The sequence below is a fragment of the Chaetodon trifascialis genome, chromosome 14 (assembly GCF_039877785.1).
Source record: "Chaetodon trifascialis isolate fChaTrf1 chromosome 14, fChaTrf1.hap1, whole genome shotgun sequence".
In the NCBI taxonomy this organism is placed as follows: domain Eukaryota; kingdom Metazoa; phylum Chordata; class Actinopteri; order Chaetodontiformes; family Chaetodontidae; genus Chaetodon; species Chaetodon trifascialis.
This window is the reverse complement of record NC_092069.1, coordinates 22,701,117-22,710,742: the sequence shown is the minus strand read 5'-3', so window position 1 is coordinate 22,710,742 and position 9,626 is coordinate 22,701,117. Positions and strand designations below refer to the sequence as shown.

Genomic DNA, 9,626 nt, shown 5'->3' with positions numbered 1-9,626 from the left:
ATTTTAGAGTCAGGAAAGATTTTCCTGTCTGCGCTTTTCATGGCTGTGAGCTGAATGTGATGTGTATGACACAGAGGTCTGTCATGGTTTCCTGAAGTTCATCTCTGTTTGTTCTTTTTATGATTTTACTGCTGTGCGTTCTGTGCATTTACCGCTCGACTGTTGAGGTCCTCGTTCCGCTCATGTGATTCCTGAGTGCGTTTGGTAAGCATGGAAAAGAGGTTGTGTTTTCAGTTTGATGTTGTCTGACTTCGGCTTCCAGGGTGCGGTAGAGAACGGGGTAAAGTCCCTTTCATACACACACACACACACACACACACACACACACACACACACACACACACACACACACACACACACACACACACATGCCTTGTTTCCATCATTAATGACAACATTACATAGACTTACATTCATTTCCTGGAGACTTACCCTAACCTCAACCCAAGTCTTTACCCTGAAATGTAATGATTTGTATTACATACCTACTCACTTACCTCAATGTGAATGTGTAAACAGTCTATGTCACCACAATATGAGTAATACACATTCACAAACACACACCCATGCACACACACTTTACAGCTGAGTGGTTTTTGAGGGGTGCAGTACATTCCTTCATCCACAAGATGGAGGAAGAGATCTCTCTTGATTTGTACTTGAACCTGTGGCTCTAAAGACTTGCTTGTGAGTGGCTGCCAAACCAATGAATGGTTTAGTTCTACAGGTGTTATATGAGAACTTTTCAGCATTCAGCTGGACTTACAGGTAAATCAAAGTCTTGGCATTATTGTTTGTTCTTTTTCTATTTTTTGTTTTTCATATTTTTAGATTTTTTTTTAACAATAAGGACTCAAAAGGACTCACATGCATGCAAAACCACAGGCAGTCAGACATGCTCATGAATACACTGATGTGAACAGACAGACAGACACAGGCAGGTACATGTGCATAAAGCCAGAGAAACACACACAGACAAACACACACGCACACACACAGACACACACGCACACAGACCAGAACAAGAGACAAAACAAAGTGAGAACGTGAAATGATGAGATCACAGGCAGCACCAGTGTCAGTGTTTTCTCCTCCTCCTTCACCAAAAGTCCAGAAGTGTTTTTATCCAATGAGAGACGCCTGTGGGAGGAACCTGTTGCTGCGATTGGTGTAGAGTTTCAGAGACCCCTCCCTTCCTGAGGAGTTGGAGAGAGTTCACAGTTAGTTTTCTCTCAGCCACACTTACTGAGTTAGAGAACAGAGGGAGCAAAGGATTAGCTGTCTGCTGAGTGCTGCTGCACACGTCTCTGTGGGGAGAGTGTCTGTCTCAGTGTTGCCGTCCATTCAGTGAAGACAAGGGGACTGATCAGCAACCAGCATGTGGACTGCACGTCCACAGAAAGAGCAGGTTGGTAATGTCTCCCTCTCCCTCTCTGTTTGCCTGGGTGTCTGCTCTGTTCTATTTGCGTCCATGGGCTTGGGCTGGAGGGGGTGGGATGTGTGTCTCTGTGACACTCCTTGGGTATGGGTTGTCAGTGGGATCATGGAGAAGAATGTGCAGTATGTAAGGGTCTGCCATTATGCCTCCAGCTCCTAACAGTGGGCTGGGGGCAGCTCTTGTCGTCTTGCTGCACAGCAGATGTGTGTTTAACAGGAGAAGGTGTCGCTGTGTCTGCTCATGCTGGACAGACGTGCGTTACGTGGTGGAGGTGACGCTCGTGGTCCTGCAGTTCGGAGTGTTTACCAATGAAATGCTGCAACAGTTTGTGTGTTACCTGTTGTGTAAAACTGCACAGGTGTGTGTGTGTGTGTGTGTGTGTGTGTGTGTGTGTGTGTGTGTGTGTGTGTGTGTGTGTGTGTGTGGGTGTGTGTGTGTGTGTGTGTGTGTGTGTGTGTGTTGGCCTGCTGCCCCCCTTCTCACGCCCTGTTGTGAAACTTTGTTGCCTCAGCTGGAATGTCATGGGAAGACTGGAGATATTTTGCTTCTCTTTTCTCTGCTGCTACCACCCTCCTCCTCCTCCTCCTCCTCCTCCTCCTCCTCCTCCTCCTCCTCCTCCTCCTCCTCTTCCTCTGTTGTCTTTGAACTGATACACATGATACTGACCTCTGGCATTCAGCAGTCTTCCTCCTGCACAGGCTGCAGCTGAGGCGTGACCTCAATAATTCTCCGATGTGTTGACAGCATGCACGTACAGTAAACTTTATCGCCGTTGCTCCTGCCCGAGGCTTCGATCGTGTGCATGTGTGTTTAACTTTATCGACCCATTTCATGTGTTGTAGTCCGGAGCTGCGGGTGATGCACGTCAATCATTAATCTGGACAGTGGGAGAAGGTGGAAAGCTTTAGTCCACAGCCGCTGACCGTTCTCCAGCTGAAGACGTAAACTTAACAAGAAGTCTTCGTCTCAGGAAGGACTGGAAGGATTTCAAATATTTTTAGCCAGGCGGGCAGATTGCTTGTGTAAACTTATTCCAGATGTGCTCTCATATGCAATGCTCTGCCTCATGTTGAATCACCGTCAAAAAAGCCACAGTTTCCAACCACAGCCTCAAATTTGTGGGTCATTCAAACACAGCTTTTAGCACACAGGACATTGTTTCTGCAGCTTTCACTTTCAGGCTGCATCATAAGACTGCTCGTCGCTGATAGGAAGGGTTTTCGGGCCTCGAAATCCCGAACAGGGACTTCATTTACTGCTGAAGACAAATGAAAGGTCTCTCGTGCACAGACTGATAGATAGAAGAGGTTCATGAGATGCTGATATGATGAAACCATCATCAGCACCTTCAGTTTGCCACTATTCCTAAACTGTCTCCCAATGTGTTGTCTTATGAGATTTCAGAGATCGAGGTGGCTATCAGGTGATGTCTTGCAGACTTTAAAGGTTTTGGTCCACCCAGTTCCAGAAATCATGTTTTACCCCTTGTCGTTAGTGCTATCTAGTCCAGCAGATAGTTTTTGTTCATTTTGCAGAGGCTCTGAAATTTCCAGTGTCCCCAGATCAATGCAGGTAAATGGAGATTTCTTCAGAAACAATGCTCTCATTACTCTGTTTGACTATTCTTAAAAGTCAAAGCTCCAGTGAAGCCTCTTCTCACCTTCTTTTGATTCACTGGTTTCTGTGAAAACATGAAGCTGCTGACTTTTTAAGACGCTGTTGGCATCACAAATGAAATTCCATTCAGCTTCATTATATTTGGGTGGTGGCGGAAGTCTAAAGGACAGGTATCTCCACACCTGGGCAAAGAAAACCAGAACTGTGTTCATGGCTAAGAACTGCTGCAGGCGGTCCTCGGTGCTTTCTGTCCTGCCACTGTAATCATGGTGAGTCAGAGTCGCTTCAGCGGTCGGTAAAGTATAGTTTGGTCATTTCCAGGCTCTAACTTGGCTGCTGTGGTCTGGCTGAGTCAGGCTTGGCTGAAGGAGAGAGAGAGAGAGAGAGAGAGAGAGAGAGAGCAGTTCCATCACTCCTTCAGCACAATGATGCCTTGTGTCGCCGCCAGCAGAACGCCACTCTGGCGATGATGACGATTGCGCCGTCTCCTTTTCTGGCATCTACTGTATGTCTTGCTTTCTCTGCCGCTCTGACCATCCCTATCCCCCTATCCATGGTGTGAAGGATTAGATAATAGGCAGCTTTAGTGTGGGCAGAGACAGAGAGGTGTCACAGACCTCTCTTGTTGCTTCTCTATCCGTTCCTCCCTCCATCTTCTCTCTCCCTCTTTGTACCATCTGCGCCACGAGGAGCTTGGCACCACACGAGCTGTTAATGCCAAGGTTTATTTTATCTTTATTGTATGGATGTGTGAGCGTGAGTGGTGCACAGTGAAGATGTTTACATGCACTGTATGTATGGTATTCGTACAATGAGTTGAATCATTCACTGTTTGCCAGAGCACTTTGTAAATGTCAAGCTTGTTATCGCACATCCAGGAATAGACGATGCATCTTACAAGTTATCTATTTTTCCTCACGCTCGGTAATCAGTGACAGCATCTCCATCGATGTTGACATAGCCGTTCAGCCCGCCTCCGGTGTTCTCTTCAATAGTTTGACGCTTTTCAAACACGTATTGCAAAGCGAGCCCAGCGCCGAGGGACAAAAGCAGGAGCGCCAGCGCAAATGTCTGACGCGCAGAGCTCAGTTTATGGTGGGGATGACTGTGCATGTATTCTGGATAACACATTTTTGATAAATGCTGTGATAAGATATGAGGATCACTGTTTGATAAAGACATCTGGTCAGAGGTGATGAAGAGCAGCTCTGACAGCAAAACTTTCTGCGTTGGCACTGAAACTGTCGGTGCGTTCCACAGCTTTATGATGAAATGCTGGAAATTTGATTTGTTGTCTTCACCTTTTTCTCAACCCGTCATGTAATTCCACTTGACTCAGTGATTTCACGTTCATCCAGAGAGACCAACCCTATTTTCAAAGTCTTGATTTGATCCTACCGTTAAGAGAAAGAGCGAAAGGAGACGACACACAGAGAACGAAAGCAGAATGCAGCTGCGACATCCACCTTAGACCCCTCTACCTCCAGGATGCCCTGAAGAGGTGGAGGAAAATCCTTTTCGTTATTTTATTGGAAATATAAACATTCTCCACCCAGCCTGGACAATGCAACCGTTTCCCTGTTCAAAGCGTTCAGGATTTGGTTTCTGGCCTCGTGCAGTGAGCACAACTCAGCTCTGGGCAGCAGCCACAGCACGGCAAGTCGAGTAAACCCCCCCAATCCCCCGTGTGTCTACTTGTAAGAGAATAATTAGTGAGCTTGAGGACAGAACAGGCTGCAGCGTGTATGATCACTTCACATGGGGACCAATGGCAGCGCCTTCCCACACCGATCACAGACGTTTGGCAGTGAACTGGATTTTTTGGCTGCAAGCGACTCAACTTCCTGACTTAATTTTGGACAGCTAAGTGAGGGATAAGGGATGCAGATTTCTTTTTTTTTTTTTATCTGTCCGTCAGTACAGCCATGGCGACCTTGTGTCCATTCCCACGTGTCCCTGCACTGCTACAGGAAACAAGACTCAAGACCACAAAAACACATCTTTTATTTCATGAGTCACAGAGAAATGTTTTATGTTACGATGCGTCTCAGGAGGACAGTTGGAAAGGCAGGTACTGCAATGCAACACGGCTTCCCGTGAGACACATTCAACAAAAACGGGGTGAAACCTTTCTTCTATCAAGGGCCATTTCAGTTTTAATAACACCCGTCAAGGGCCTCACTCTGTTACTGAACACGTATGACACTAACCTCTGCAGTGGCTGGAGCTGCTTCTCTTTGCTGATGTTAGATAGCGGTGATGATGATGCTCCTCGCAGCTGGTTTCCAGGTTTTATGGTCAGTCAGTCTTTTCAGTTTTGATAAGAGTTGCTCTCAGTTTCAGGTCGTTTCTTCACGGCTCAGTGATTTCATGGTTCAGCATTAAACAGCGAATATGTTAAACTCCCTTTGTTGACTTTTCGTGTCCTTAAACCTCTCAAATGCCTGAAGGAGGTTTCACCCTCAGCAGCATATTCAGATGTCGTGGCAGGCTTTTGCTCTTGCACAGCAGGTTCCCACAGCTTTAATTTCACTTCAGTTGTTTTCAGATGATTTCAGCTCTGACTTGTCCTTTACTTCAACAAAATGTCCATTTCTCTTTTGTTCTGCTGACAGGCACCATGAAGCATTGATGTGAAATCAGCTGCTATGAGTGTTGCGTTCAGGGACCGCTCGGATGAATGTGTTTAGTCTACCATTTTATATTATTTTTTTTATTGCTGAAAAAAGTAATTGCTTTTTTGACTTAATGAATCACCCCGTGGCCCAGATCAAGCGGCCTCCAGAGGCCAAAGGTTTCCCACCGCTAAGCTAAAGCAAACTCGCCTCATCCTGCTTTCTTCTTCCTGCAGCTGTCTCAGAGTGGCATGAATGGGTGAAAATGGGTGTGAGAGATTAATGGATCAACCGTATGTTGAATACAGTATTGATTGTGGATTAACCTTCTGTAACTGTCAGTAATTATTAAACTTTCTAACAAGTCCCCATTTATAAGTGGCCACAGGTTTCTCGCTTCCTAATAGGCCATCAGCAAAAGTTAGTCAATCATCTGTAGTTATAGATCCTAAGGAGCTAACATTTAAAAAATATATGGAAATCAAAGCTTAAGTTATGAATGTTAAAGGAGCGGTTCGACGTTTTGGGATGTTTATTCATCTTTTGGCGTAAAGCTACATGAGAAGGTTGATACCGCTGTCACGTCTGTCTGTTAAATTATTGAGCATTTCCAAAGCTTTTCTCAGACTTTGTGCTAAGCTAAGCTAGCCGACAGACATGAGAGGTCAAACTGTCCATTGGAGCCGCTCATTTGATGAAATGAAGAGCTGAAGACGAGGCAAGTGTGCTGCTGGGGTGGAATAAACATCAGTCAGAGAGAATTTTCGCAGCCTGGTTGTAATGATTTATTACCCCTGTTTATAAAGCCTCTAATTAGATCTGAAACAGACCCCTAATTAGAAAGTGGTACCAAAATTTCTCCAGTGGGACAAACGTCTTTCCCAAAACACAAATCTGAGTTGAATATCACTTCTCCAGTAATGGATTTGGTCTTAATAGAGCGTATGAAGGTTGGTTCCTGCATGAAAAGTGTGGCAATATGTTTTAATGGCTCTCTCGGGCAGGTTGAGAGACGAAATTTCCCATGTGTCGCATGTTGGGAAGATTGACTAGTGCCCGCTTTGCTCTTATGTCGATCATTTTTCTCTCTCGCTGCCACTCTGCGCTGAACCGCCGCAGTTCTTCTCCCACTCATTCTTTCACTTCTTCATCTCTGAGTTCACAACGCGTCGATTCCATCTAATTGACATTTAACAGGGATGCCAGCACATGAAGGGAGAGGCGGACGCTCTGAGCCGCTTCTGTTGATATTTATATACAGAGTAGCTCGCTGGCTGTTAAATCTATCGCCATGACAACAGGACAGGAAGCAGGAAGTAGGCAGCGTTCCATTGGAATGGAGTCGAGAGATAACGGCTGCAAACACTGAATTCCACTGCGTTCTCGTCCTCTCTCTGCTCGCCTCCCGTCAGGTCGCACGCTGCAGACACATCACCAGCACTTTCATGCACGGACGTGCGTGCATATGTTTGACATCTGAGTCTGCACAGGCAGACGTTCAGGCCACTTTCAGCATTCCCAGCCCCTCTCCAGTTATCCTCTGGGTGGGTCAAGCCTGTCGGGGGGTCATGGATATTCTTAGAGCAGCGAGATAACTGCACTGTCATAAATACGCTGTCTGGAATCTAAGATTTCCTTCACTCCCCACAAAAGTTTCACCAGTGATGCATCCTGCGTGTCGACCTAGACCGAAATCATATTTGTTATTAATGATTTAAACAAAAGATGAACTTCTTCTGTAGGAATGTGCGTTTTCTGCTTTGTCTTTGTTCTATTTTCCAGATGTATGGTTCAAATTAACCAACAGACTTACACAATGAGCCTGTATTTCTCCTTGAAGGCTAAATACAGTACAAACTTTATTATAACATTATGTAATTTCCATGCAACAACATTCATTCATTCATTAGCATTCATTCAGATTTTTGACCATCATGAAAGATCAGTGGGAAAATGTGCACTCAAATACAAGCCCTGGTGGTCATGAATCAAGGAAGTTTGGCTTCAAGCGAGTCATGATTAAAGTCTAAAAACCGCAGATCTGCATACGCAAACACATTTCTTCACTAACTTGTGTAAAAGCTTGGGCAGTAAAGGTGTTTTTTCAACCAGGGCTCCCGCCTTTGACTGCATACCTGCTAATGTTGCTACCGGCTAACTAACTGGCTAGCAAAGAGTTCAGATCAGGCTGCTTTGAGGTTATGTTGGACTGGATTAAATGGTTTTTCAGTCCGTTCAGTCAGTTCAGACCCTTTACTAAACATGTCCAATGAGGATGGAATAATTCAGATGTCACTTCATTCTCAGCTGTGTTCACTATCCTGTCCACAGGGAGATATTTAGAGCGGCCGCTGACTCAGCGACGGACAAACATGCTCTGCTTAGGAATGTGAAAACACTGCTTTTAGAAATAGTCTTGAAGAGCTGTTTTCTATTCGAGTTCTATTTGAACAACAGTCTGCTGAAGTCCTGCAGTAAAGTGATCTTATTTCAGAATCAGAATGAGAAAATGATGGGATCAATGAAGAGGTAAACGCCTTCACAGGCACAGCAGGAAGCGTGCGGTCGCTGCAGGTAACGGCTGACTGACGGTACCTCTCGGCTGTGTGAGCGTGTTGGATCTTGTTCAGTGGAGTGCGAATGTTTACCGTCAAGCTGTTATCTGTTGGTGTACGAGCTCGCGTGGGATCAACTTGTCGCAAACATTTTTAGCTCCTAGCAGAAGAATTTAGCACTTTGGTGGGAGAGAAGTTATACAGGCTCAGATGTTAGATTTAGGCGTGATAGACAGCTGTTTGGACGTGGTAGTCAATGGAAAGTCCTTAAAGGTAAACCTCTGGAAGAGAGTGTGATTTCTTCGGCCTCCACTCGCCGAAAGGAAACTCGTCACTTTGTTCTTTTCTTCAGTCTGTCTCATGTGTTTGTGTTGCTCCAGCCTGGACTTGCCTCAGAGAAAACGTTCTAGAAATCTGATGAATCACCGAAAGCTCATCCTTCAGTGCTTAACCTAAGGAGGAACGAAACACTGCCTCTGTTTACAATTCTTTCAGAAAATGGCGACAGTACTTTAATAGCTCCACTTGTAGCTTTTTATACACCATCACCAGACTTTTTTTATTGTTCTGTCACGGCTGTGTAACTGCCTTCTCTGAAACTTTAAGCAGCATTTCCAGTAAGGGGATGTTTTCTGTCTGATTTAACCAGACTGCTGTGAAACGTTTTCCACATTGTTTCATATGAATGCACACATTTTGGATCACTGGGATGAGATAGCAGCACATGAACACACATATTTACACGTTTCCTCTGCAGGATAAATCTTTTTAAACAACAGGCCTTGTTGACGTTGTCTGCAGGAGCGTTAATTACACCTCCAGTCCAAGGTGCTGTGTAAAATGCAGGTAAAAATAGAAAGCAATCATTTGCAAAGAACAGCTCACAAAGTGCTCCTCAGCCCGCGTAGTGATCTCCTTCATCCAGTCATGTGTTCACAAAGTGGTGAACCTCGCTTCATCCTCACTTGTGAACGACTGAGCCTTTCCAGGATGCCCCTTTCATACCCAATCATGATGCTATCACCTGTTACCAATCAACCTGTTTACCTGTGGAATGATCCAAACAGGTGTTTTTGGAGCATTTTCCCAGTCTTTAGTCGCTCCTGTCCCAACTTGTTTGAAACATGTTGCTGCATCAGATTCAGACTAAGCAGATATTTACAAAAATCAATGTGAGTGTAAATTAAATATATTGTCTTTGTACTGTTTTCAGTTGAGTATGTGTCAAAAAGCAAATCGTCACGTTCTGTTTTATTTAAGTTTTGCACAGCGAGCGTCCCAGCTGTTTTGGAGTTAACAGTATGAGAGAGTAGCTTTTCTTTTTGAACTGAATTGGTTTGCCGGTACCTCACGAAACAGTGGACAGAATTTTTGTCACAACAATTAAGGAAAAATGTGGGA

At 44.9% G+C, this 9,626-nt stretch overlaps 1 protein-coding gene across 1 annotated transcript in view; it reads left to right on the top strand.

The window, feature by feature from the left end:
• Positions 1 to 1,234: 1,234 nt before the first annotated feature.
• Positions 1,235 to 9,626, top strand: part of pld1a (phospholipase D1a) — a 31,372-nt gene continuing 22,980 nt past the window's right edge. Inside the window, exon 1 of the mRNA XM_070979149.1 lies at positions 1,235 to 1,408. The gene's annotated coding sequence lies outside the window, so the exon portion shown is untranslated. The remainder of the gene's footprint in view (positions 1,409 to 9,626) is intronic.